Source organism: Monomorium pharaonis, chromosome 7, assembly GCF_013373865.1.
Source record: "Monomorium pharaonis isolate MP-MQ-018 chromosome 7, ASM1337386v2, whole genome shotgun sequence".
Classification (NCBI taxonomy): domain Eukaryota; kingdom Metazoa; phylum Arthropoda; class Insecta; order Hymenoptera; family Formicidae; genus Monomorium; species Monomorium pharaonis.
This window is the reverse complement of record NC_050473.1, coordinates 12,592,810-12,602,380: the sequence shown is the minus strand read 5'-3', so window position 1 is coordinate 12,602,380 and position 9,571 is coordinate 12,592,810. Positions and strand designations below refer to the sequence as shown.

The window sequence follows — 9,571 nt, the reverse complement described above, 5'->3', positions numbered from 1 at the left end:
TATTAAAATTTCCCGACACAGTTATTATATTTTGTAATAATAAATTTATTGCATATTTTGTAAAAACAATTCGCCCTTTGTAATATATATATATATATCTTTATTTTTTTTCTTTATCATCTACTAAACAGCGTAAAAATGGTCAAAATTTGATCGTAAATGTGAGTAAGATAGCAATTTGTGTCGAATCACGTGTTGGAACCAAATAATATTCAGCCGAATCGACGTTTCCTTACTTCTAGTGAGGTCGTTAAACATCGAAAAGTGCTTGTTTCATTCACGAAACGTCGGCCGCCTCGGGCGAGAGTCGCAAAACATGTGATTTTGAAGTCAAGGTGTTTGAATCCGCACAGTACTTTGCAAAGTACGGGGTTATGATATAAACATAAATACTAAAAAGAAATAAAAATTGAAATTTGAAGAATGTAAGCAAAAGATCTTGACTTCTTATTTTTGTAATATTATGAAAAATATGATCAATTAAATAATTGTTGCAACAGCTCTTTATCATAAAAATATCATAATTGGATAAATCATAAGATCCAAAGATCGATAGAATCTATATGTATATTTAATCACGGAAATATGTATCTAATAGTATCAGCGGAGAATAAGGCTAATATTATACATATTAATGATATGTCAACGCATGACAGAACGCAGCTTTCAATGTTTTCTGTATTTTCTCAACATTTCTGTTAAAAAAAAGAAAAAGTAGTTTTAAATAAATACACATCAAATTACACGCAGTTTCTTTCAGCATATCATATAATAAATAGCAAAACTGTAAATTATTTTGTGCCAACACACACACACACACACACACACACACACACACACACACACACACACACACACACACACACACACACACACACACACACACACACACACAGAGGGAGAGGGAGAGGGGGAGAGAGAGAGAGAGAGAGAGAGAGAGAGAGGGGGGAGGGGAGATAAATTCAAATTTAAAAGCTGCAACGTGGACTTTCCGATTTTCTATGGCAAAGTAGACTCATCGAGCGAATATATACGTAGCTTCTTACATATACTTCCTGCGGAGGAATCGCGAACTCTTTCTTCCCGTGACACGACGCTGACCCCTTTAAGAATGTTGCTCACTGGGTTCCCGGCTCGGCCTCACCCGTCATGGCTATTACTTATTGCCGATCTCAAGGAGATTCGCTTCTCGTGTATTGTTTATGAACGACGAGATTGCAGCACAACGAGCGAACGATCGCGAAATGCCTGTTGTTTGCAATGTCGTGGTTCGAGACGCGTTGCACGGCGCATGACGAAGTAACTCCGCTCGATTGGAAGCTTCTCGGTTTTTACAATCACGCGGATAACGATGGCGAGCGATTCTTCATGGCCGCTATCGGCTCCGCTATCGGCAGCAATCGAGTGCGACCAATTGGCCATTTACAAAACAATGTTCTATCTTTCACCCGAATTGTAAGATTAATCAAGAATATCATTTATCGCCATATCGAACACGCAATTTAAAGGGCTCGCGTAGTAAGTTTTATATGTTATACAATGAAATGGATGTCTTCAGCAAATGAAAGACAGTTGCGATCCGGTTTAATCATTTTTCAGATTCTACGGTTTTTCTAGGGTTTTTGTTTGACATTGTAAAAAATCGAATGTTCCGGCGCTTTCCTACAATTGGCTGGCTGATACTAACATACGTCGAGCGATTTATGAAAGAAGTGAAAGCACGATGTAAATCAGTGACGGCATGGCGCTCAATTAAGTAACAATTTATTGCACAATTACGTACAACTCGATAGGGCGCAGCAACATTTTACCGGCGAAAAGATCGCTGCTAACCAACTGATTACTACCTTTCCAGCAGCGCGATCGCCTTTCGGTATCGTCGATTAAAAGTGGAAAAGTCTAGTAGAAAATTAGAAAGCATTAGCGAAAACCAGAAATTAAGTAATATAAATATAATCTTCAATATAAATGCCTTTTTCATGTATATATGCAAGACACTGTATTGACAGTAGTTATACTTATGACTAGTTGCATCACAAGTCATGTTCTTGAACCTATAACGATAACTTTTAAGATTGTCGCTCATACGGATAACGGCTATATATAATACGTTCTATTTTGTAATAGTAAGACTTGCACGTGTGATCTAAAAACGAAACGTTTTTCATTTAATCGCCTAAGGACAAACGAAAATAAGAATACTTACGCACGCAATAGGGGAGATATAACAAGGCGACGATTAAATGGACTATTAAAAGGACGGATTATATCGAGCATAAAAAGTCAAGTAACGGTATCCTATCCAGACGAGCATCTATAAGGCGGTACCTATTATCGATAAATTCGAGGACCGTGAATAATTCATCCGATAATACCGAAGTAATATGACAGACAAAAATTTTAACCGCTACTATACAGAGAGAGAGAGAGAGAGAGAGATACTAACTACACAGTTACGTACACGCGTGCAATTGCTTTGCTTTTAATACAAACTAATGGCTTGGATGCCGAGTTAATCATAGTTCCTAATACGTTCGAATATTCTGCTGGCCCATCTAATTATCGCATCGACTTCGGACGCGCATTAAATTAGTTTTAACATCTGCCGCTCTGCAGCTCGCCGCAAACGCGGCACCAAGCACGAGCTGTAAACTCATACAAACCGCGCAGCCTCTGATGTCATTTTGATATATTTGAAAATATACAAAAATATAGTATAATAATTAACGCGTTACAACTATCTGTCTTTATTTCCTACGTAATTGTTGTTGACAATGTAGTCCTATAAAAGTACCTAGTAATTAAAATTTGCAATTGTATACCGGCAACGCAGCGTGTGGTGATACTTTAATTTGAAAATTCCCGGCTGAAAATTGTAGCCGATGGGTAAGCGGAACTGTTGGTCATTAATAGCGCAATCTCGTTCGCGCAGAGAAGGGAAGGGGGAAAGCAAGAAACCGCGGAGAAAACCCGTACAGGGCGTACAGGCTCGCGCGATTGCGGGGACGATAACGCACCTATGATCCCGATAAACGGTAGTGCGATAATTAACACGTGAGAACCAGCTCCTCCTCTATAGCACCGTCGGATGCGTACTCATATATAAGTGTGCTGCGATCGTCTGCGCTGTTAAACGCGCGTAAAAGCGAGCTCGTCCATGCATCGTCGTCAGATACACGCAAATGATCGTCCCGAACTCGTTCGTAATTCTCACTGCTAGAAAGAAGCAACATGTCCTATGTGACACAGGAAGAATATAATAACGGTACGATGCTCTCTGCCGTGGATAAGAATATAGAGATTCCACAGCAAGGCGTTAGAAGGACCTCGTTACAGTCGCCGTGTGCTGCGTCTTCCACCATGAGTAGTCGTGTGTATGTGTACACACACACACACACACACACACACACACACACACACACACACACACACACACACACACACAAAGTTCCGTACGACACGGAGGACACGAAGCACGCGCGCGTGGACGTAGGCGTCGGATGTCTCAATTTTCCGTTCCCTTACCGAGAAATGAAAAAGACGTCGGTGTCGTCACTACGTAGAAAATTAAGAAATTTAATTTTTAGCGATTGCGGCTCTGATACATCTTTCAACGTATTCAATTTTCAAATCGTTATTATAAGATTTTATTTTTCCTGACAACTTTTACAATCCAAACAATATATGTTATATTAAAATCTCCTCTGCGAAGCGAAATAATCGAATCTGTGTATAAATATAGAGACTAACAAGAGTCGCACAGCAATCACCTTTCGTGCAGTTTAACGTGTTATTGCCTCAGCGCTTCGATCAAATGGTCGATTCCACGCCTCTATCTTTGTATTCAGCATCGTATTTCACGGAAAGACTGACAAAAACTGTATAAAAATCACCCCCTCGTTCACCCCGAACATTCTTCGGTAAGAGCAGGGTACCGCATCCGATATGAATCGCAGGCGGGCACAAAAGAAGGATACGGTCAACGACAAGGAGAGGAGAGGAGAGGAGGAGAGGCGAAGAGGCCGCCGGTCACTCTTTTTAATTGACGGACACCACATAATTTCAGGGTGGCCCGGTCGGTCCGGTCCCCGTCCGTCGGCCCTGCAACGGGAAAGGAAGAAGAGAGGGACGCTTATGGCGCTACGCCAGGATCCACTGCAACGCCAGAATTCCGTGGAATTCCAAGCGACTCTATCCGCGGGCACGCGGAGGGCACGAGACGAGGGTCTTCGGGGCCCACGTTTTCCCAAGGTATCATCAGCTTGCATTCGCGGGCTTAGTCACGCTACGCAACGAGCTCTCTCTTCTCACACATTCGCCTCTGTACCACGCGGATCGCCACATCGTAGTGGTCGCAACACCCGAGCTATTACGTTTCGTTATTGGAGCTTAATAGGTGCACCAGGCCCTTCGGTGGATATGCCGATTATCGGGTTACCCCGATGCCAATCTATACCTGCGAGGCCCATAAGTACACGTTGTTATGCGTGCGCCTACTGTATGGGCGCGAGCACGCTGTTCTTTCGATGCAGACGATGCAGACGTACACACAGGGACGGCGACGGCTTTATGCGCGGAGAATAACGAAACTTTACTATTTCGATACGAAAGACGATCATCTACAAACGTTGTCTAGTATATTTCCAATTTGAGATATTATTTAGAAAAAAAAGGGGGGGGGGGAATTTAAAAGTATATTGTATTAAAAAAAGACTGTATTTATAAAAAAAAAGAAATTTGCTCTTTTTCATAGATATTATCTTTCACTATTTATTCAGTACGTATTACGTATTCAGTATGTATTACGTAATGTATAATGGAGTGAAGCTAGATATTTATCAAATTCCACCGACTGTTATTGACATAATGGTGGTCTTGCGTTTCGAGTTGACCGAAAGAATCAGGTTTCAAGCTCCTCACTGACTACGCGGAATAATTTCGCTCCCAAATATTTGCTAGGTTTTAAGAGTAATGTATACACATTCTTCCGTATAGCGGAGGAAAGACCTTCGCGTGTCGATATCTCTTTCGCTGTCAATCCACTGCCAAAAATTATCGGCTTACAAGATAGCATTGGCATCCGCCCCTGCGCCAAGTAGCATAGCGTATTTCGCTCGAGGAAAAATACGTAGAGAAAGAAAGAAAACTGTATTAAATGCAGTTTTGAGCTTTTGCAGATAAAAAAAAGCGACCGAGGTCAACGAAGCATGTATATCTCTCCTCGATGATCATACTACATCTATGACGACTTGTTTCGATATGTAACGCAGTCCATATTGTTCCGGCAGATATCACCTGGACAACGTAATGAAGGTCTTCGTTTACGAGATGATTGCGAAGAGACACATGGCGCGTGGCATTTTGTCATGATTTCGAGATCGGAACACGTGCTCAGAACGGTCACGGGTATCGAAGGAATCTCGCACGCGATACCAATTTTGCGCGTTTACATTAATAATAATACAGCTTGCTGTTTCGCTGGCATTATATGCATGCGTGTCGGATCGGTATCTAGCTATTCGAGGTACTCAATAAGAAAATGGAGCAACGCGCCGATAAAATTTATTGAGCGTCGCTCGATATCTGACTGACTTAATTACCGGTCCCCACCAACGGAAAACATAATTCGTTAATTAATTCTTCATCACTTCGGCGTATATCTTAACAGTTAATGACATCCGCACGTATGAACGCACACATGATAGTTGCGACACGTGAATCTAAAGGTGCACTTTCGCGCAGCGAGCTAACGTATAGCTCCCGTTTACTGAGGGGAATGTTTCGCGCCTCGATACGATCGGCGGACCAAGTCACCAGATATTACGAGGCTAGTGGCAATGCTTCCTCTCATCCACAAGGAGAAACCTCCACTACATGAGAAGTAGTCTTACCTTCGATCATGTTACTATCAAGTATATACGCTTTAACAAGTTCGCACGGTTATTTTTAATCGGTGGGATAACGCACCGAACATATATCGTAAGACTAACAATATGTTCGCACCAGGTGCGTTTTTGCACCACGTATTCCGCAATCTAGAACGCCTAATGATTGATAGAATAAACTTGCGAAACTGTCAAGATTGCAGGCTTAATCGAAATTATTTCTTTTCGAGTTCATTCTTGATATAGTAATCTTGATGCATTTGCAAATTTGATCTCTATAAAATTTGAAAAATATATTGTGTCAAATACGCATTTCCATGCCTTTTTCAAGAGAAAAAATATATCGATATACGAAAAAATAAATTATCTAATGTAAAGATATTTTCAAAGAAAAAGCAAAGAGGTAAAAAATAGTTAAAAAATAGAATAAACTTGAAAGAACGCTATTTGAATAATTTTTTTCATTCTGTTCATTTTTACAATCAATAAAAGTTAATTTGTTTCAATAATGTGTGTGTGTGTGTGTGTGTGTGTGTGTGTGATTAATTTATTTATTATATAAATCTATCAAATAAAGAAGATATACATAATTCGTATGAAAAAATATGATCCTTATTAATACAACAAATCAAATTTCTTCTTCTATTTATCGAATATACAACATCTATTTCGCGTGACCTAATTTCCTAATATTCCTAGCAATATTTCACTCGCAACGTTGCATTAAATCACTAGCATCTCTGATACGAATTTATCTTCCGTTTTATTGCCGATCCCCCAATGGGAGTGTCAGATGCATCCGTGAATGTGAGCAAGTGGGTGCTTTCGTATTTTGCGCCCGCGGGAGAGTTGCATTGCTGACGCATCTGGTTGTAGTAACGCATTGGAGAAACAAGGAGGAAGCGAAAAGGAAGGGAAAGAAAGCCTGTGTCTCAATGGGGACCCCATGGTATACACACCTGTGCGCTTTTCAACGATGAATGGAGAGCCCCTGCCGAGGGGAAAGGCTCGAAATGAGTGGCTTGCGTTGCCATCGAAGGGTGCGAAAAACGCCCTTTTAAAGAGACACGCGCGTCCACGCATCTGTCGCAATCATCCCGGTATTGTCAGCAAGCCAGAGGGCTGATTTAAATAGGGTTAAGCTCTTATTCTATACGTCTATTTTCTGGATATGTTTCCAGATCGCTGACATAGGCGTCGTTAATGTTTTGTAAATTTCGCGCTGTTTACTCTTTTCTTCTATATTTAATAAATTGTTTCTTTTAGTCAGTAAATATATCTAGCGACACGTTAATAAAAACTCAAAATGGTTCTTTGTTTCAAATTATTGTCGAACTCTTCACTCACTCACACACACACACACACACACACACACACACACACACACACACACACACGCGCGCGCGCGCGCGCGCGCGCGCGCGCATTCTGAAACATATATAAATTTATATAAATATGTATAAATATATATAAATTTATTTATTCTAATTATTTAAGTGTGTAAAGTTACCCCCTGCTCCCTAAGTTAACGAATCATGGTTCTGTCTCGAGTTCTTCTGTATTATTTGAAACAAAAGAAACAAATTTATAAAAAGAGATCCAATTACGGTAATAAAAATTTTGATTTTGAAAATATAAGTCGACTTTACAAACTCAATTATTTCAATCATATTTTATTATGGAAAAGTTATTTTAATAATAATATGTAGAATAATAATATAAAACTATCGATTCGACGCCTATGATACGGCTCGCTTTGCAAATCACCCTTTCACGAATTTTGGGGGTTGCTCGTTCATGCATTGCGATCCCGCACGTGTGTTCTTTGTCTAACCTTCGTACATGCGACTGCTTAGAAAACCATGTAATCCGAGAAGACAATTTATGCCAACTTATCAGGCACAGTTTCCTCTTTCTCGTTCGTATCTTTTCTCTCGTGCGTGTGGAATCTATTTCCATTTCTGCCATTTCGCCTTGTACCTTTTCGCGTATACGATTCTTCCGGCGCTAAACGTAAAACGAAATCCGAAGACTATGAATCCGCCGACTGATCGTTCGAACGCACGCTTAAGCATGCTTAACGCGCACCATGCAAAGTATTTACCTGTCTCACGTTCCTGTCTTGTAGCCCGATCTCTCGAGCTCACCATGTCAGCGACCAGATTTCCACCGAATGAGATAACGTTACACGATTCGCGTATATATTTTACTAAACGGTCAATTTTTTATCAAATGTGCAAAATTAAGGCAAACAGTCTCGTCAATATTATTCTACAATATCTGAAAAAATAATCAGAATATTTAATTTATTTATCGATTTGATTAGATTTGTGTCTAGACAGTTAACTTCACGTTCTCGCGGCACCCATGTAAGACGAAACCGAGTAGAGGTTATCGATTGTTAGTTCTACAGGCACTTAAGTAAGGTGCACGCACCGCGCAATGCATATTTGCTTGGGAAACCTTGTCGCCAGCAAACTGATCTCTTAAACGCCCCGTACATGTCAGCATCCAGATAGTCAGATTGAATTTCGTACACGTAGCGTAGCTCAAGATAATGTTGCGCATCAATAAGATATGCGTTTAACTTATCTCTCTTTGGCAAATTATTGAAATTTTATTTTAAAATTTAAAATCAATGTAATTCAATAAAAATACGGTATTTTGTGTCAATTATATTGTTACATATGAATTTCTTCATTAAAAAAATCTATAAAAATTTTATTTAATTATGCAAATATAATATTGTTTCAATTTTAAGTATATATTGCGCTAAATATGCAGAATTTTTATCAAAAAAAGATAAGCATTGTATTTCTATGGGATGCTGTCAATGATCATTTATGACGATATGCATTTAGAGGGACACAGAAATATCGAGGGTGCCGCACCCCAAATTACTCTTCATCATTGACAAGGGTTGATCCCAGCAGGATATGAGGCACGAGAGCACTTGTCGTCTCTCAAACACGTGGTAAACGCGGCTCTTTTTCACATCCCGTCTATCGTCTATAACGAAAATCGTAATATACTCTATATATTATATTTCCACTCCTACTTATACCTGAAAGCTTGTAGACGGGTTCAAAAAATTGTAAAAAAAGCTCTGTTGTAAATTATAACATTTTTCACAAATAAATTTCAATAATATAGAATACAGTTTTTTTTTTCTCTGTGTCGCGTATTAATATTTTGAAATCTGTGCTTCTCTCCGGCGTAATCTTAAAAAGCGCGGGTGAATTACAAATTGCGCATCAATCATCAGTCAACCCACGTAATTTCTAATTTACCGCATGGAGATTCTACGGAGCGAAGAAGGAGATGCGTGCGCGTTACGCGTTGCTTCCCATCAATTTCAACGAAGTAACACGAACGGAAGCCCGCGCGCAAGGCAGGGTCACAGAAGAGCAACCAGTATAAATCTCGACGGGGCATCTTTAATTCCATCGATACGGTCGAGACGATAAAACGGTCCGGACGAAGATACGAGCAGATTGAATCCCTGCTAATTATGGTTAATTACAAGCCGCCCCTTGACTGGATCTCTCCAAGAATATCCAGAAAATTGCCCACGCCACCCATTGCTACCAGTCCAGAAGTGCAATCCGCTGCGATGACGTAGCGCAACGTGCGCTCAAGTGTATCCGAAAACCGATGTGCACCCTCTCACGATGCGCCATCAGCGC

The 9,571-nt window shown here is 40.2% G+C and overlaps 1 pseudogene; it reads left to right on the top strand.

The window, feature by feature from the left end:
• The first annotated feature begins 855 nt into the window (after window positions 1-855).
• On the top strand, window positions 856-8,900 carry LOC114254157 (annotated as a pseudogene).
• Window positions 8,901-9,571: the final 671 nt, after the last annotated feature.